The sequence below is a fragment of the Salvelinus sp. IW2-2015 genome, linkage group LG18, assembly GCF_002910315.2.
Source record: "Salvelinus sp. IW2-2015 linkage group LG18, ASM291031v2, whole genome shotgun sequence".
NCBI classification, from domain to species: Eukaryota; Metazoa; Chordata; class Actinopteri; order Salmoniformes; family Salmonidae; genus Salvelinus; species Salvelinus sp. IW2-2015.
The window spans coordinates 64566350-64587327 of NC_036858.1; the positions used below are offsets into that span (position 1 = coordinate 64566350).

The 20978-nt window shown below is 43.9% G+C and overlaps 1 pseudogene; it reads right to left on the reverse strand.

Annotated features, from left to right (window-relative positions):
* LOC111977988 (transformation/transcription domain-associated protein-like) overlaps window positions 1-20978 on the reverse strand; it is a 140568-nt pseudogene that overhangs the window by 78426 nt on the left and 41164 nt on the right.

Consider the following 20978-nt stretch of genomic DNA (forward strand, 5'->3'; position numbering starts at 1 on the left):
CAAGCTTCCTGCCATCCAGGACCTCTATACCAGGCAGTGTCAGAGGAACGCCCTAAAAATTGTCAAAGTCTCCAGCCACCCTAGTCATAGACTGTTCTTTCTGCTACCGCACAGCAAGCGGAGCGGAGCACCAAGTTTAGGTCAACAAGGCTTCTTAACAGCTTCTACCCCCAAGCCATAACACTCCTGAACAGCTAATCAAATGGCTACCCAGACCATTTCCATTGTCCCCCCCACCCCCTATTTTACCCTGCTGCTACTCTCTGTTATTATCTATTCATAGTCACTTTAACTCTACCTGCATGTACATATAACCTCAATTACCTCGACGAACCGGTGCCCCCACACATTGACTCTGTCCCGGTACCCGGTGTATATAGCCTYGCTACTGTTATTTTACTGCTGCTGTTTAATTATTTTTATTCTTATTTTTTTATTATCTATTTTTCACTTAACATTTATTTTTCTTAAAACTGCATTGTTGGTTAAGGGCTTTTAAGTAAGCATTTCACTGTCAGGTCTACACCTGTTGTATTGGGCGCGTGTGACAAATAACATATTTGTCACATATTTGTCACACAGCAAACCTTCTTGCCACAGCTCGCGTTGATGTGCCATCCTGGATGAACTGCACTACCTGAGCCACTTGTGTGGGTTGTAGACTCCGTCTCATGCTACCACTGGAGTGAGAGCACCGCCAGCATTCAAAAGTGACCAAAACATCAGCCAGGAAGCATAGGAACTGAGAAGTGGTCTGTGGTCACCACCTGCAGAATCACTCCTTTTTTGGGGGTGTCTTGCTATTTGCCTATAATTTCCACCTTTTGTCTATTCCATTTGCACAACAGCATGTGAAATTTATTGTCAATCAGTGTTGCTTCCTAAGTGGACAGTTTGATTTCATAGAAGTGTGATTGACTTGGAGTTACATTGTGTTGTTTAAGTGTTCCCTTTATTTTTTKGAGCAGTGTATATATATATTCTTACCAAGCTAAATGATCTAACATCATTGGCAAGAAAAAACAAGAACAAAAAACACACATTTTAAGTGAATTATCTCTCAATATAAGRTATTTAGTCTTGCTTAGAATTTACCTCTTTCCAAGCGTTTCCTTTATTTTACCAGTTAGCTGTATATAAAACACAGGAAWATCGTGTTTATGACTGCACTGAGCCATTCATTTCTAAAATTGATTGGGAGGGTTGCAGAGGAGAAGAGTATGATTTTAACCAACAGGACGAGGGTCGGTGTCATAACTTACCTTGACCTCTTTAAGGGAATCGTGGAACTTGTTGTGGCGGTTGGTGAGCATGTGCAGCTGGTTGCCTGAGTCTTTCTCCGCCTGCTCCTTGGTGTTGGGGATGGCTGTCTGGTCCCCTGAGGCTAGCTCTATATCGATCTCCACATCCTGGAGAACAGGGAGGAGGAGAGAATAGACGAAGGAGGGGAGAGGGTTGGTGATTTATTGTCATAATGCAAAAGCACTTAGTCTTTCACCTTGGAGAGATGCACATCATGATGAGATGGGAGAGGAAAACTAAAAATATTGACTGTTATATAAATACTGCTATGAATACAGCATTGCATCTGTATGGAAAACAGTTTGCTTGAGCAGGAAATACAAGTTAACAAAGAGGGAGCAATAGATGTTATTCCTCTCTAAGAAAAAACACATGGGATAGTGTGTCAGTCAACATGCATCTTAGTGTGTGTGTGTATGTCCATGTGAACCTTTGACTTCTGTTGCGTGGAGTCCTCTCCTCCTCCTCGGTCTCGCTGTTCTCCCTCTCTCTGGGCTCCTGCTTGATGTTGCCATGGCGAAGGCAGCGCGGTCGTGGCTGTCGGACAGATTGATGACATTGGTAATGGAGGGCAGCATAGAACCCTGGCAGCTGGTCCCAATGATGCTGTTACGCTTACACACTGCCAGCAGCAGCTAAAACAGAGACAGTGAGAGAGAGAGAAAGAGAGAGGAGAGAGAAAGAGAGAGGAAAGAGAAAAAGAGAAAGAGGAGAGGAGAGATGTAAAGAGAGAAAGAGAAAGAGAGAAAGAGAGAGGAAGAAGAAAGTGAGAAAGGAGAGAGGAAGAGAGAGCGAGGAGAGAGACAGTGAGAGGAAGAGAGAAAGAGGAGAAGAGAAGAGAAAAGAAGAGAAGAAAAGAGAGTAGGAGAGAGAAAAGAAGAGAGGGAGAGGAGAAAGAAAAGAAAGAGGCGAAGAGAAAGAGAAAGAAAAGAGAAAGAGAGAGGAGCGAGAAGGAGAGAGGAAGAGGAGAAAAGGGAGAGAGGAGAGAGAAGAGAGAGAGAAGAGAAAGAAGAAGAGAGAGAGAACAGAGAAGAGAGAGAGAGAAAGAGAGAGGAGAGAGAAGAGAGAAAAGAAGAGAGAGAGAGAGAAAGAGAGAGGAGAGAGAAAGAGAAAAGAGAGAGAGAGAGAAAGAGAGAGGAGAGAGAAAGAGAGAGAGAGAGAAAGAGAGAGAGAAGAAAGAGAGAGAGAGAGAAAGAGAGAGAGAAGAGAGAGAGAGAAAGAGAGAGAGAGAGAAGAGAGAGAGAGAGAAGAGAGAGAGAGAGGAGAGAGAGAAAGAGAGGAGGAGAGAGAAAGAGAGAGGAGAAGAGAAAAGAGAGAGGAGAGAGAAAGAGAGAGAAAGAAGAAAGAGAGAGAGGAGAAAGAGAAGAGAGAGAGAAAGAGAGAGAGAGAGAGAGAAAGAGAGAGGAGAAGAGAGAGAAGAAAGAGAGAAAGAGAGAGAGAGAAAGAGAAGAGAGGAGAGAGAGAGAAGAGAGAAAGAGAAGAGAGAGAGAGAGAGAAGAGGAGAGAGAGAGAGGAGAGAGAGAGAGAGAGAGAGAGTAGAGAGAGAGAGAGAGAGAGAGAGAGAGAGAGAGAGAGAGAGAGAGAGAGAGAGAGAGAGAGAGGAGAGAGAAGAGGAGAGAGAGAGAGAGAGAGAGAGAGAGAGAGAGAGAGGAGAGAGAGAGAGGAGAGAGGAAGGAGAGAGCAGAGAAGGGAGAGAAACTGTTCAAGTTCAAAGCTGAAGTCAGCAACCTGTTTACAAAGGGCTTAGTCGTAACTGGAATATTCAATTAATCTCCAACTGACATCACGATTCCACCCCTCGTCCCAGTCTGTCTCCTTACTTCGATGGATTGCTTGATCCAGAAATGGCTGCTCAATGCCTCTCAGTTCTGAGAGCAGCAGACGTAGAGATGCCTCTCGTAGATAAGTCTCTTCATGGACAGGTCAAACACCTCACAGAATTTAGCCCTGATCAGAGGCTGGGCGCATCCCAGCCCAGACAGGAAGGCCAGCTCCAACTTTGACATGATGTCACTTCTTGAGAGACTCTCGTCCCTGATTGGACAAAGAGGGTTGAAATGTATTTGTGTTACCATTTGTTATATCTAATGAAAAATGGTTTACAACTGCAACTTGATTCTCTAACACAGTATTTCATGCTAATKCATTTGGGAGCCAGCTCCTTCAAAAGACTGAAGATAAAGAGGAGCTAAAAGCATCATGGCAATAAGTAGAGGACAAGAGGTGATGAAGGTCATCCATGTGAAACAGGATGCAGTTACATCTAAATGTTTAAAAAAGGAACATCTTATATTTAATGATGGGGATACTCCTGGTGGAATAGTAAACCGGTTAACAGCCTACATTAGATGCTGTGTAATAACCTTGACAATCATTTCTAGATCATGCCACAACCCTGGTGAATGGGCCTCAAGAGTACTATTTAAAAGAACAGAGAGGAACAGAAACGTCTCAGCAGTGAGTGTATTATATTAAAGCTACTAAATCATCACTTATTCAGAGACATGGTTGTGGAGCAGCTGCTCTGTCATTCTGTCATCTTTATGTGATGTGGACAGTGATGTGTCAATCATGGTTTTACTGCTTGTTTAAAGTCATGTGACTTACAGATCAGATGTCTGTGAACAGGCAGACTGGGAAAGGGGATGGGGTAAGTTTTGAGGGCTGAAGGAGATGGACAGGGGAGTGGTGTGTGTGTGTTTAAAGGGCCAGGCGGGATGAATAGCAGTGGGCTGAGGAGTCAGTCGCTTTTCGCTTGGCTGCCTTCTCACCCCTCTGCCACCATCCCTCACCCCCATCTCTCCCTCAAACCATAAGTCCTGTCACTGGAAGACCCCCAAACTCAACCCCCATCATTCTCTCTACCCAATCCCCACTGCTCTCTTTCTCCCCCTCCCTCTCGATAGATGAATGGTTGTGTGGCAGTGACCTGGCATACTCCACCCCCCCTCTCTTTCTCTCAACCCACATCTCCACCTTTCCCTCTCCCTCCCCCTCGATGGATGAAGAAGCGTAGTGGCGCCAAGCATACTTGCCGTGCATACTCGTCCAGGTGATTAATGGGGATAATTACCTATAGACGTAATTAACGAGGGCCAGGAACTGGGCGTTTAACTCAAGGTCATCAGGGAAACGCTTCTCAATATAGGTCATCATCTTCTCCAGCAGAATGAACTTCTCACAAAGATTGGGCATCTGTGGGAGAGAGGGAATGAGCGAGATGTAGGAGAGGAGAGAGGGAGAGAGAGCAGATTGATTCAGTTAATTTATCTTTAGAGCATCTGGAGGGGGGAGTGTGAAGCACCTTTGCTCCTGCCCCCTCATTCTGACTCTCTGCTGGACTCTACACTGAATAAATGAATAAACAGAGCAAAGACAGCTGTGTAGGTTGTGCTTCCTGGTTCCCAGGTTGCTTTTGGATCTTGGCGTCGGGTGACTTATCGATGAGCGACGTGAGGATGACCTGGATGAAGTTCTTCCTCATCTTCATGGACATGACGGACAAATGACTACTCACCAGGTCCAACATTAAACACTGAATGCAGTCTGACTGTAGTAGCACCCAGTGTCCACACTATAACACAGCAAGAGGAATCTCTCTGCATCTATGACCCAGGAGGGGAACCAGAGCCCTGTTTGTGTCAGCCAGAGGAATCTCTCTGATTCTACAACCCAGAGCTGTGGTACATTCCCAGTGAGACCTGTCTATCAGTCCAGCGGATCTACAGGACTGTACAGCCATTCACACTGATACAGGGGCTTCTGTATGGGCCAGACAGACCTGAGATATCTGAGCTCTGGGTCCTGAAGGGGAGGTGCCCGAGGTCCACACTCCAGTCCAGTTGGTGGTTGTCACGCCCTGACCTTAAAGATCCTTTTTATGCCTCCATTTTGGTTTGGTCAGGGTGTGAGTTGGGGTGGGTATTCTATGTTCTATTATTTGTATTTCTATGTTTTGGCCGGGTAGGGTTCTCAATCAGGGACAGCTGTCTATCGTTGTCTCTGATTGAGAACCATACTTAGGTAGCCCTTTTTCCCACCTGTCTTTGTGGGAAGTTGACTTTGTTTATGGCACATAGCCTTTAGCTTCACGGTTTGTTTTGTAGTGTTTATTGTTTTGTCGGCGTTTTCACTTAAATAAAGGAATATGTACGCTCACCACGCTGCACCTTGCTCCTCTTCTTTCAACGGCCGTGACAGTGGTGGTAATGCACCTTAAAGTTGGTTGCCAACCGCCATATAAAGACCAAAGAAGAAGAAGAAGCCTGAAGGAGGAGAGATTACTAGAAACAAACTCGGTTTACCCTTTTATATTTGGATTAATTGTCGGAGTAGAGGACCTTGTGCATTTCAGGTAAAGTAACAACCCAATGTTTATATCCCAGGACATATTACCGGAGCTAACAACAGCAAGCTAGCTAGCTAAATTGCCATAAATGTTTAATGCTTTTCGACCTGTCCCCAAATTAATATAGTTGGTGTAACGCTCTTCTACTTCGTCCTCCTCCTCAGACGAGGAGAGGCGAGAAGGATCGGAGGACCAATTTGCAGCGTAGTAATTTGACATGATATTTATTAAAGAATAAAGACAAATACGAAAAAYACTTGAGAATTTACAAAATAATAAACGGATTCAACAGACCTGAACAAACGAACTTACATAACACGAAGAACGCACAAACAGGAAAATAGACTACACAAAAACCGAACGAACAAAACGAAACAGTCCCGTGTGGTGCAAACAGGCACAGACACGGAAGACAACCACCCACAACAAACAATGTGAAACCACCTACCTTAATATGGTTCTCAATCAGAGGAGATGAAAACCACCTGCCTCTAATTGAGAACCATATCAGGTCACCCATTAACCAACATAGAAACACATAACATAGAATGCCTACCCACACTCACGCCCTGACCGACTAACACATACAAAAACAACAGAAAACAGGTCAGGAACGTGACAGTTGGTTCAGAGTTCGTTTTGATATTTCAACCTGCGTGTCCTGACCGCATCTGGTATGGATGGACAAAATCAACATGCGTGCGCCCGGTCTAGTCAGCATGTAAGGCAAGCCTAGGTTTGTAAATACATTTTAAGGAAGGGAGAAATATTTGCTCACGTCCGACATACGCTGGCGGCTTTGATTGACGGGTGCCTTTACAGCGGTGTGCGTGTGAGTTCGCTGATTCTCTCTATAGACCTATATGGCCATTCAGAAAGTTTCCTAAAGTAGCCTGTCTGGACTCCATCTCTTTAATAAGAATCAAACGCTCCTGTCATAATGTAATCTTGTAAAAGGCCTATTGTCAGTAGTGTAGGCTTTCTGTCATTACGGCATATTCTCTTTGAAGAACATATGCCAATACCATTGAATGACCGCAACAGCAGTGTTTGTAACATCATGCAAATATTTTGGGAAAAGTGGCAGAAAATCCATCGTACTTCRTTTTAATGGTTTTTCGCGTCAAAATAGGATCTGTATTCAATGTTTTTATATGCAGAAAAGCCAACAGACAAGCACAAGGTAGGCATATCTATATTTTGACTCTGTTAATGTTGGGGGGGGCCTCCCCCCTGAACAGGGGGAGGTCAATTACCGTAACCTCCAATTCCAAGTCCGTCACAGCCCTATTCATTTGATTTTTTCCCTACAGATCTACACAACCTACTCCACATTTCCGAAGTGAAAGAAAGYTATAGAACCTTTTCCAAATAAAAATTAAATAACTAAATAACTGAAATATCATAATTGGATAAGTTTCCACCCAGTTAATATTTGGTTGAAGCACCTTTGGAAACCATCACAGTTGTGAATCATTTTCATAAAGATTTGACCAACTTTACTCTTAGGGCAACATATCCATTGTTTTTGTCAAAATTGGTCAGGATCAGTAAATTTGGTTGGGGATCCTTGATGGACAGCAATATTCAAATATTGTCTCAKATTTTTTAAGCAGATTTAAGTCAGGACTTAGACTGAACCATTCAGGAACACTCAACATCTCTTGCAAAGCCATTCTGGTGTGCATTTTGCTTACAAAAGGGTTTTATTTTTTTGCCTGAAAGTTACACACAATGTCAGGGTTAGGTTTTCAGAAGACTGAGGTGGGTTTCACTTTAACTTTTTACCTGGGTTTTGCTCCTTTCATATATTTTTTTTATCCCAACAAACTCCCCATAACAAGATGCTGCCACCTCAATCATTTTTACAAAAAATAATGATGTTGCCCGAAGAGTTGTGCAAATTTGGTAGAATCTCATTCAAGGGTTTTCTTTATTTTTACTATTTTCTACATTGTAGAATAATAGTGACGACATCAAACCTATGAAATAACACATATGGAATCATGTAGTAATCAAAAAAGTATTAAACAAAATCACAATATATTTTAGATTTTAGATTCTTCAAAGTAGCCACCCTTTGACTTGATGACAGCTTTACACACTTTTGGCATTCCCTCAACCAGCTTAATGGAGTCTTGGAGTTCCCACATATGCTAAGCACTTGTTGGCTGCATTTCCTTCACTCTGCGGTCCAATTCATCCCAAACCATCTCAATTGGGTTAAGGTCARGTGATTGTGGAGGCCAGGTCATCTGATGCAGCACTCATYACTCCCCTTGTTGGTTAAATAGCCCTTACACAGCCTGGAGGTGTGTTTTGAGTCATTGTCCTGTTGACAAACAAATGATAGTCCCACTAAGCGCAAACCAGATGGGATGGCGTATTGCTGCAGAACGCTGTGGTAGCTATGCTGGTTAAGTGTGCCTTAGCTAGCAACAATTCTGAATAAATCACTGACAGTGTTACCAACAAAGCACCCACACACCATCACACCTCCTCCATGCTTCACRGTGGGAACCACACATGCAGAGAACATCCATTCACCTACTCTGCCTCTCACAAACACATGGCAGATAGAACCATAAATCTCAAATTTGGACTCATCAGACCAAAGGACAGATTTCCACCGGTCTAATGTCCATTGCTCGTGATTCTTGGCCTAAGAATCGTTAATCCTTCAAAAGCCAGCTGTTACCGGCTAACAGAAACCCTGGCACATGCACATGAACACATGCTGGTAAAACATGGAAAAAAGTCAGTCTGTTTGTAAGGAGAAGTTATACTTCAAGGTCATTTTTTGAGGAAATCTAACCGAATAACTGAGTCAAGCCAATGAGTAACGTATTTCTCTCTACACCGCTCTTGGGAGGGGAGACAAATTGTAAAATGTCACCCTCGGCAAGACACATTCATCATTTCAGTGGTGTGTGTGTGTAACAGAACCTCTCGTGGAGAGGACAGGGTATGAAGGCAGTTATTGACCACTGTTGCCATTTCAGGAAACGGTATGAAATAGTGTTCACGTAAGAGTGTTCTCCAACAGCCATTTGTCACTTCATGTCCCACTTACTGAAATAAATAATGCCACCTGTGTAAATTGAGACTTTATTCTCTTCTATCAAAAATAAGCTTTTCAGAAAAAACATCTCACATCTGGTAGAAAACTCATAACAGAAGAAGTAGTGAAAGACAAAAATCTTCTTTCCCGCTACAGACTGAATCCTGTGCTGCACCCTTCCTGTAACCACACCAGCTGTTAACACACCTACACACCACACCTACTCCTCTAATTGCTGGATAGAGATTAGAGGTCGACCGATTAATCGGAATGGCTGATTAATCGGGGCCGATTTCAAGTTTTCATAACAATCGGAAATCGGTATTTTTAGGCGCCGATTTGCCGATTCTTTTTTTTTTTTTAACACCTTTATTTAATCATCAAATCAAATCAAGTTTATTTTATATAGCCCTTCGTACATCAGCTAATATCTCGAAGTGCTGTACAGAAACCCAGCCTAAAACCACAAACAGCAAGCAATGCAGGTGTAGAAGCACGGTGTAGAAGCACATTTAATCTTTATTTAACTAGGCAAGTCAGTTAAGAACACATTCTTATTTTCAATGATGGCCTAGGAACGTTCTGCTGGATATTTTAACTTGTCAACTCGGGGGATCCAATCTTGCAACCTTACAGTTAACTAGTCCATGCTAGTCCAACACTGATTACATTGCACTCCACGGGGAGCCTGCCTGTGCCGCGAATGCAGTAAGCTAAGGTAAATTGCTAGCTAGCATTAAACTTATCTTATAAAAACAATCAATCAATGACTGTCATTGCTCCAATATGTACTTAATCATAAACATCAATGCCTTTCTTAAAATCAATAACAGTATATATTTTTAAACCTGCATATTTAGCTAAAAGAAATCCAGGTTAGCAGGCAATATTTACCAGGTGAAATTATGTCATTTTCTTGCGTTCATTGCACGCAGAGTCAGGGTATATGAAACAGTTTGGGCCGCCTGGCTCTTTGAGAACTAATTTGCCAGAATTTTACGTAATTATGACAACATTGAAGGTTGTGCATGTAACAGGATATTTAGACTCATGGATGCCACCCGTTAGATAAAATACGGAACGGAATAAACGTTTTGTTTTCGAGGTGATAGTTTCCGGATTAGTCAAAGTATATGGTTTAGAGAGAAATAGTCGACGCGTTATAATTCCTGTAATAACTTGCGGCTGAACTTGAAAGGGGTTCCTTCGTTATTTTACCGTTCATGTCTTCCATAGAGAATGTCTTGATCTACTTCAAATAAGGTCTGTGTTTCGTGCAGGCTTAAACCGCCTCGACGTTTTGATACCCGTGTAAATCTCACTAGGATAAGGTAACGTTTGTCAACATATTTTCATAAATCCACTCTACAAAAAAAATGATCTTCGCTTATATTTAGCCAATATTGATCAGAGTTACCTTGTCCTATGGATATCTACACAGTTATACAATTGGCAAGGTGGTGTAAGCCTACACTAAACACAGACCTTATTTTAAGTGAATCTAAAAAATATCCTATGGAATAAATGAAGGAACCGCTTTTCAGATTTTGCTAGAAGGTGTCATGGGAATTATGACTCGCACTTTGGTCGTCAATTCTTACCATGCCCATTATTAAAATAGGATTTCCTGCATATAGAAATGACAGTTTTTGTTTTCAACATTCATCACAGGTAACTTAAACTCTATTTTTATTCAAACAGTCTAGAGTATTTGTCTCCTAAGCAGACTCTTCAGTATCATGGTCACTTCAGAGCTGTGTGTGTGTGTGTGTGTGTATTTATGTATTATATTAAGTGAAATTAAAGTGTTCATTGTTCATTCAGTATTGTTGCAATTGTCATTATTACAAAAATGTGTGTGTGTGTATGATATATATATTTAAACCTTTTTTTATTTTTTATAAATCGGCCGATTAATCGGTATCGGCTTTTTTTGTCCTCCAATAATCGGTATCGGTATCGCGTTGAAAAATCATAATCGGTCGACCTCTAATAGAGATAGTGTGGTAGTGTGCATGCATGAGTGCGCCCAAGAGAGACACAGAGAAAGAGCATGAGTGACTGAGTGCAAGGCAGAAAGAGAGAGACCAACAGAGAAAGTAAAAGAGAGAGAGAGAGAGTGTTGGTACTGGTAGGTGTCTTACCAAACAGCTGTGTTGGGTTAGCACTGCTGGTGGCCTTCTCATAGTTGGTGAGGCCCTCGTAGATTACCTTACCCACCACTGCATACAGACACTCCAACTCCTCATACCTAGACGACACAGTTGACGTGCCTGGGAGACGAACAGGAAAAGGCAACATATTTGATTATAGTAGAATAAAGCTCTCTATTTAGTAGGGAGAAGGAGAATGGGAGAGCGAGGGAGGAGAGAAGAAAGAGATAGAAAGATTATTTGGACTCGAAGCAGACTCTTTGGACTAATATGTATTAATGAAAAAGGTGACTCAGTTGTTAAGGCTCTGGTCACAGTAAAAAAGTATGAATTCATAGCTGTAGGAGCAGAATAAGGCCTAGTCTCTGGTGTGTTTCAGATAGATGTGTGTGTGTTCTGCCCTCTCCCGCTGTCCCTTTAATCACTGACATGACAGTACAATGAGATGATAAAAGACAATGTCATTTACAGCTCTGTTCATTACTCTGGATAAGACTGCTAGCCATGTACAGTTCAGTCTCAAGAGGGAGAGGACACATCTCTGAGGTAAGGTTGGGCCTTGGTTTGAGGGGGGCTGCAGCGATCCACGGAGAGAAAAACAATCATTGTCAGACATTTGGGGAAGCACTCAGATAAGCTTGTCTTAGGAAGCTCATGAATAGGGAGGAGTGGAGGAGGAGATGGAGGGATGGGTGGAGGAGGGGAAGTCCTGGTGGACTTACTTTAGTTATCTCTACTACACTGATTGAGGCTGCTTCACATCATGACTAAATAATGACAGGGAACTGATAAGGGACAATGGAAGTAAAATAGGAAGACAGACTGGAACTTAGGAGCTGAGGAAAACAATTGACTGAAGGTGAAGTCCCAGGAGGGAACTTTGCAAGAACACACTACAATAACTCACTCGTTGAAAAGACAACAGCTATTCATGGTTGATGTAAGTGGATGTGAGTATTTCAAATAATTTATAAAGCCATGATGAGGCTTTATGACGCAACATACGTCATCAGAGCACTCAATAGAACATTGTACTGTCTACACTCGGTTTGTTGTTTATATTAAATATTTTTCGTTAAATCGATTTTATTCAGAACTAAAGTTTTGTTTCTAARGATTCCACGACGCAGTTAGCCTTTACGGCTGGGACTGCAAGTTTGTGTTCCATTTTTTGTGTGGATTCCGCGAGTGCTGGCTGGCTGTACTACAGACACCTGTCGTCATAATGGGAAAGACTCATTGTTATCTTTTCGTAAAACAACTGGTTGCAGTAAGGAGCCAATCTGGATACTAAGGAGATCCTGAGGGAAATTGACGAGTACCAACAGCTTTTCGCTATGGAGGAACAACATACTCCATCATGGAATGGTCCGACTACCTCACAAAATAACTTTAACCTGACAAAAAAAGAAAAACAGATTCATCTACAGACACGGACGATTTTCTTAACGTTGAAATAGAGGCTAGTGCTCTGGCTGGAATCCATGTGTCGCTCCGCCTAACAAACGGCTACTTCTCAGAGAGTTTTGAATTGTCAAGAGGAGTTAAAAAAGGATGTCCACTGTCACCATATCTATTCGTTATGGCCATCGAAAGAGGATTAGAAATCCAAGGCTTAAAAACAAAAGTGTCCATGTATGCCGATGACTCAAGTTTTATATTAAGTCAGCAAGCTAGATCCCTGCAATGTCTCATTGAAGATCTAGATAACTTATCTGTACTCTCTGGACTAAAACCTAATTCTGATAAGTGTACAATATTACGTATTGGATCTTTAAAAAATACAACTTTTACATTACCCTGCAGTTTACCTATAACATGGGCTGATGGTGAAGTAGACATACTTGGTATTCATATCACAAAATATATAAATAAGGTCTCCACAATTAATTTCAATAGAAAACTTGTAAAAATAGACAAGATCCTTCAACCATGGAGATGTAAATACCTGTCTATTTATGGAAAAATTTCCCTGATTAACTCCTTAGTCATATCTCAGTTTACTCACTTACTTATGGCGCTGCCTACTCCTGATGACTCGTTTTTCAAATCATATGAGCAAAAAATATTTTGCTTTATCTGGGAAGCTAAACCAGTTAAAATAAAGCCTGCCTATCTATATAATGAATATGAATTGGGTGGGTTGAGATTATTAAATATAAAAGCACTAAACCGCTCTCTAAAAGCTTCACTTATTCATAAGTTTTACTTGAACCCTAAATGGTTCTCAAGTAGAATACTAAGACAAGCTCATCCATTGTTTAAAAATTGCCTTTTTGACTTTGTGCAGATTGCCATGTCTCATTTTCGATTAACTGAAAATGATACTTTGACAAAAGTATCTCTCTTTTTCAAACAAGCATTGCAGAGCTGGCTACAATTTCAATTTCATCCCCCTGAAAAGATAGAACAAATATTATAACAAATATTATGGCTGAACTCAAATGTGCTGGTTGATAAAATAACAGTATTTATGGGAAAGATGTTTGAAAATTGTATTTTGTTCTTAAATTATATTGTAAATTGGAATGGTAGAGTTATGTCCTTCATGGAGTTATCAGAATTGTACGGGAAGGTCTGCTCAATCCAAGAGTACAACCAATTGATTACAGCATTGCCACAAAAAATGGAGGAGGCAGGTGGCAGCGGGAGGAGGTAGGGAACTGGTCTGTCTGCCCAATATAAAGGATCAAAACTGGCGGAGGAATAAAAATAGCATAAATAGGAAAGTATACTAGTTTCATTTGAGGACCGGAATGTTGACAACTGTGCCATACAGGTTGCAAAATAGATGGGAAGAGATTTTTGATGTACTGATTCCATGGTACAGGGTTTGAGTTGATATATATAACAACGCAGGATTCAAGACTAAAATTATTATATAGAATTCTTGCCACCAACAAAATGTTGAATATTTTGGGGCATAAAATCATCGAAGCTCTGCAGATTTTGTTGTGAGGATACAGAATCAACAGACCATTCATTTTGGTATTGCCCTCAGGTAGCCTGTTTCTGGTCTCAGGCATGGCTGAAAATGCATAGCATTGATCTAAAATTGACCCTAGAAATAGTACTTTTAGGAGATCTGGAGAGACCGGGTCAGTCAATTACTAATATACTAATACTCTTAATAAAAGTATTTATCTTCAACTCGCAATCTGTGAATTCTATTCGATTAGATAGATTGAAATTGAACATTACGTTAAACATCACAGCATAGTTGAAAGATATATGTTGTGTAAAAATCCGAAGAGGGTGGCCAGCAGAGATAGGTGGGATGGGCTGAGGGAAGCTGAGGGTTGGGAGGTGGAATTGGAGACAAGTGGGAGTGGAGTTGTTGTGCTGGAGATAGAATGATGGTCAAAGATAAAAGTCAAAAATAAAGTCAAAATAAAGTCAAAACATAATAAAAAGTATGTTTGAATGACACCRAGGGGCAATGTTTTAAAATTCTCTAAAACAACATTGGAGGTGACTTATGGTAGAGAAATGAACATTCAATTCTCTGACAACAGCTCTGGTGGACATTCCTGCAGTCAGCATGCCAATTGCACGCCCCTCAAAACTTGAGACATCTGTGGCATTGTGGCAAAGTGGCCTTTTATTGTCCCCAGCACAAGGTGCACATGTGTAATGATCATGTTGTTTAATCATTACACCTATCAGGTGGATGGATTATCTTGGCAAAGGAGAAATGCTCATTAACAGGGATGTAAACACATTTTTGCACAARATTTGAGAGAAATACGCTTTTTGTGCTTATGGAACATTTGTGGGATCTTTATTTCAGCTCATGAAACATGGGACCAACACTTTACATGTTACGTTTATAACTTTTTTCCGGTGTAATTGTTTTGACCAAAGATCCCACAAAAGCAGTAGTGTTGTACCTGGATACATGATTACATGTACTATTATTATTAATACTGAAATTAACTGGATTTTATTAGCCTTATTGCATTGTACTGTATTTACTGAAACTATACGCCTTTGCAATATCTACAAATTGTATTTCATGCCAATAAAGCAATCTGAATTTGATTTTTTTGTTTGTGAGAAAGACAGACAGACCGAGCAAGAGAGAGAAAGGAGAGCGACAGACAGACAGACAGACAGACAGACAGACAGACAGACAGACAGACAGACAGACAGACAGACAGACAGACAGACAGGCAGGCAGGCAGACAGACAGACAGACAGACAGAGTGGAGAGACAGACGAGGCGAGCGAGTGACAGATTGAGCTACAGCCAGAGAGACCGAGAGCGAGACAGAGCGAGAGCCAGTGAGAGCGAGAGCCTGCGAGAGCGAGGACACAGAGTGAAGAACAGACAGAGTGAGAGACAGACAGAGTGAGGAGACAGACAGAGTGAGGAGACAGACAGAGTGAGGAGACAGACAGAGTGAGGAGACAGACAGACAGAGCAAGAGTGAGGAGATAGACAGTCAGAGCAACGAGCGAGGAGACAGACAGACAGAGCGAGACACAGACAGAGCAAGAGAAAGAGAGCAGACAGAGCAAGAACAGAGAGACAGACAGAGCAAGAGACAGACAGAGAGACAGACAGAGCAAGAACAGACAAGAGAGAGCGACAGTGAGACAACAGAGAGAGCGACAGAGAGAGCGACAGAGAGAGCGACGTAGAGACAGACAGAGAGAGCGACAGAGAGACAGACAGAGAGAGCAACAGACAGACAGACGGAGCGAGAGCAGACAGAGCGAGAGACAGACAGAGCGAGAGACAGACAGACAGAGCGAGAGAGACAGACAGACAGAGCGGGTAGAACAGACAGAAGCAGCGGAGACAGACAGACAGAAAGAGTAAGAGAGACAGAGTGACAGACAGACAAACAGACAGCAGAGCAGCGAGCAAGCGAGAGACCGACAGAGCGACAGAGCGAGCAACAGACAGACAGAGCAGCGATAGACAGAGCGACAGACAGAAGCAGACAGACAGACAGACAGACAGACAGACAGACAGACAGACAGACAGACAGACAACAGACAGACAGACAGACAGACAGACAGACAGACAGACAGACAGACAGACAGACAGACAGACAGACAGACAGACAGGACAGAGCGAGATTGACAGACAGAGCGAGATTGACAGACAGAGCGAGATTGACAGACAAGCGAGATTGACAACAAGCGAGAGCGAGACCAGACAAGCGAAGACAGACAGACAGAGCAGAGAGACAGACAGACAGAGCGAGAGAGACAGACAGACAGAGCGAGAGAGACAGACAGAGCGAGAAAGACAGATAGACAGAGCGGTAGACAGACAAAGAGCGAGAGACAGACAGACAGACAGACAGACAGACAGACAGACAGACAGACAGACAGACAGACAGACAGACAGACAGACAGACAGACAGACAGACAGACAGACAGACAGACAGACAGACAGAGCGAGATTGACAGACAGAGCGAGATTGACAGACAGAGCGAGATTGACAGACAGAGCGAGATTGACAGACAGAGCGAGAGCAGAGAGACAGACAGAGCGAGAAAGACAGATAGGACAGAGCGGTAGACAGACAAAGAGCGAGAGACAGACAGACAGAAAGATAAGAGAGACAGAGTGAAGACAGACAGAGCGAGCGAGCGAGAGACCGACAGACGAGCAACAGACAGACAGAGCGAGCGACAGACAGAGCGCAGACAGACAGAGACGCAGCAGACAGACAGAGTGACAGACAGAGTGAGAGCCAGACAGAGCGAGAGCCAGACAGAGCGAGGAGCAGACAGAGCGAGAGCCAGACAGAGTGAGAGCGAGAGCCAGACAGAGTAGAGCCGAGAGCCAGACAGAAGTGAGAGCGAGAGCGAGAGCCAGACAGAGCGACAGACAGAGCGACAAGACAGAGCGAGCGACAGACAGAGCGAGAGACAGGACAGAAGTAAAGACAGACAAAGCAAGAGACAGACAGACAGAGCAAGAGACAGACAGAGTGAGAGCGTGGCCAGCAATATGCATTATGTTAAATCATCCAGCTGTCAAACCAGGATAAAACATCTCTGTTAGCAGATTTAGGAGGCTACTACAAAATAACACCCTTTTCCACCATATCTGAATAGGCCTCTGCATCCCAAATAGAACCCAATTCCCTATATAGTGCACTACTGTTGACCAGAGCCCTGTGGACCCTGGTCAAATGTAGTGTGCTATAAAGGGAATAGGGCATCATTTGAGACACACATTATGAGTGTGGAGGTTAAAGTGAAATATCCAAACAGACCTCATCTGCCTAGTGCTATTGCACAGCACACGCCTTCTTCCTATACTACCTTGTTTCCAGGAAAATGCTTCAGTCAATTATTGAATATGTCAGTGGAGGCACGCACGCACGCACGCACGCACGCACGCACGCACGCACGCACGCACTCACTCAAGCACACACACGGACAGCATCTGCTCTTCGCTCGAGGAGAACAATTAAGAGGAAGCTAAGTATAAGAGAAACATAAGTAATTGGAGGGGGGGGGGGACTGGCGCTGCACCACTGAAATTAAAACACTGCAGTCCAGCAGGGAACACTCACGGTTAAGAATTTTAATTTCCATTTTGGGGCTTTTAATATGATGTTATTTTACCATGTCGGTGTTTGTATGTGTGAAAACATTTGAGAGGATGCTGTGTTCCCATACGTCCGTGTTGGTTACCTTGGATTTGAGCTCGTCGTTGAAATGTGGGTCATTGGAAGAAGAGGGTTCGAGCGATGCTGTAGTTCTTAGGGATCTCCTCCTCCATGTGGTCCTTTATTCCTAAAGATCCCTGTTGTACAGGAAACAACCCGTAAACRCCCTCAGCAGCTGGAACAGCAGCTCGATCTCATTGAAGTTACGCCTGGAGGGGAGGGGGGGTGAGTAAACAGTGAGTAGAACACTGACAGTGTGTGAGCATGCAAGGTATAAAAAATAAAGATTTACATGAAAGATAGATGACAGTCAATGATGCATCTTGATCTTAGAAGTATTGACCAACCCAGGTAGTTTCGTACTGAAGTGGTAGTGCAAATGATGCATATTTACAGCAGTATCATGGTGTGTGTTTTTTTTTGTACATACTTGCAGTGGCTGAGCAGACTGTAGGCCAGCAGCTTGGGCTCCTTCCAGTTGATGGCGGCCATGTTGTCTTTGCGGTGTCGTTCCTGGAAGGCTTAACTGGCCCAAACCTGTCTGAGCTGGCTGACTAGAGAGTGCTGCCCCGCTAACCAACCCTCCTCGTTGTTCACTATGATACTGATGATCTGAGGAGAGGAAAGAGAGCACCTTCTCACACAGGTGTTGGTGGTGGAGGACCCAGACCTGGCTGTGGCTGCGGTACCAGCAGGGGGGTGAAGCGACTGGGGTTGGAGGCCAGCATGTCCGTCAGGGGCTTGGCTTCTTTATGTTTCAGGAAGCTCTGGCGCACAACAGAGGAAAGGGGATTAGGAGAATGGGAATTATCTCATGTATTTCTTAAACAGATCCATGGAGCAAAGGGTCTGAATGAGAACACCCGGAGCATAGTGTTAGCAGCCATTACTGCAATTCTATCTGACATCAAACGGATTCCTCCACACAGTTAAAGCTCCGTAGTGAGACGTAATGTGCCGAGGCGCTGGCAGGATGGCTGACATCACCTCCACACAGTTAAAGCTCCGTAGTGAGACGTAATGTGCCGAGGCTCTTGGCAGGATGGCGTTGACATCACCTCCACACAGTTAAAAGCTCCGTAGGAGACGTAATTGCCGAGGCGCTTGGCAGGATGGCGTTGACATCACCTCTCACACAGTTAAAGCTCCGTAGTGAGACGTAATGTGCCAGAGCTCTTGGGCAGATGGCGTTTGTCTCACCATGAAACATGTAGCTCCACTGTGGGTCATTGAGCGTGGCCTCCATCATGAACAACTCTACAGTCTGAGATGGGGGAATGCGTCAGGAACTTGGTCAGGGGCTCCCTGATGGGACTGTCAGATGAAGATGAGTTGAATGACTGTACGAGAGGTGAGTGAGTAGACAGAGGAGTGATGAGTGAGTGAGTGAGTGAGTGAGTGAGTGAGTGAGTGAGTGAGTGAGTGTAGCTCTCCATCATTGAGAGGATACATCACAAGCTGGAGGAGAGACATGGTGGAGCTCAGAGAAGCTAATCCACACAATCCAGACAGAACAAACCCACAAAACAGGCCAGCACAAACAAACAAGACCTGGAGGGCAAAGTGGGAGCTGGATGGCTGTCAGAAGAGCTGGCTGCTTCTTACAGACTGGACGTTGAGAAGAACTTAAAGAGGCACACATGCACGAAGTTACGAGGTCAGAAAGCTAGGTGTGAACACAGAGCAGGACACTCCCCCAGAGAAAGCCAAGCAGAACAAAGCCCACACCTCAGACCCGGGCCACAACCTCCAAAGTACCCCAAATGGACAGACAACACAGGACCACCAAACCCAACAGAACCCTACCTCCCCTAACAGCCCTCTTGTTAGCTCCCCCGATAGCCCTCCTGAAACCCCCCCCCCCCACACATCCACTGAGCGACACACAAAAGCCAGAGAGTTGGCTCCTTATTGACTCAAATGACAAATACATTAACAGAGGATAAACTTTTTCCCAAACACAGAGTGGCTAAACTCGTGCAACTAGCATGCCTGACTGTCGAGAAAACACTAGCATGCCCGGAAGCTTTGTCAGAGGACAAACACTAGGCATGCCCTGGAGCTGTTGTCAGAGGACAAACACTAGGCATGCCCTGGAGCTGTTGTCAGAGGACAGCCTAGGGTCCCCCAGCCACATCATAATTCACACGGGCACAAATGACCTGAGGGCCAACAGGAAAGGGTGGCAACAGCACTTAAGGGAGTGATTGAAAAACCTCTTCTACTTTCCCCAACACACAAGTGGTTATTTCCATCCTGCTACCACGAAAATACTTTCACTCTGCCACCATACAGCGGGTGAATGCAAGCATTTCGCAAGACTGTGCCTCAAAATCTAATGTATACCTGGCCCAGCACTTCACCATTGACTTGAACAGCCTTAACGACCAGGTCCACCTCTACAAGGCAGCAATCCCAACTTTTGCCAGGACCCTGAAGGACGTCACTCTCAACCGTAGCCCCAGCACCTTACACTGGAGCAACAGAGCAAAGGACACCCCGCCCAGACCAGCGAGACACCCTCCCAGACCTGCAAGACCCCCTTCCGAAGGACCTTCACTGAGTGAACCTACACTAAGAGGACCTACAGCCAGACCACAGCATCACCAGCCACACCCCAACCAGTTAAGACCACCCCAAGCAAACTCTGGCCTCACCCTATAAAGGCCTCCCCTTACCAGACCTATGCCCCTTCTGCCCACCCCATGCCCCGCACCCCTGCAGCAAGGACCGCACAGAGGACATATGCCCAGGCCGTGAGCAAAGCAACAGGCCTAACCCCCACTATTACGCCCGCCCAGGCTCCTTCCTGCGACCTAAAAGGTATGTATGAGATGCTCAACATGCTCTGCTCACACCTACTGTGATGGTCCGGGCCTAAACCACACAAAAACAACACTAGACACTATGGAACACAAAGCTTTTACTATCTCATCCTGAACTATACAAGGTCTGAGGTCATCTGCCTTTGGCCTAAAGAGCAGGAACCCAGACTTCATCAAAGAAATTGGAAGTACAGACATTGTCATTCTACAAAAAAACTGGTATAAAGGAGACGGACCCACTGGTTACCCTCTAGGTTATAGAGAGCTGGTAGTCCCATCCACCAAACTACCAGGGAAGAGCCTCAGGGGGTATGCTAATTTGGTATAGAGCAGACCTAACTCACTCTATTAAATTAGTCAAAATAGGAACATTTTACATCTGGCTAGAAATTAATAAGGAAAATATCTCAACAGAGAAAAATGTACAGCTTCTCCATCCTAGAGAGGGAGATCAACAATTGCCAGGCTCAGGGACATGTACTAGTCTGTGGCGACAAGAAGCCAACACCCTCAGCACACAAGGGGACAAACACCTACCTGGAGGTGACAGCATTCCCTCCCCCATATGCCCCCTAGACACAACTATGACAACATAACCACCAAAAACGGGTCACAACTCCGGCAGTTCTGTTGTACGCTGGGTATGTACAC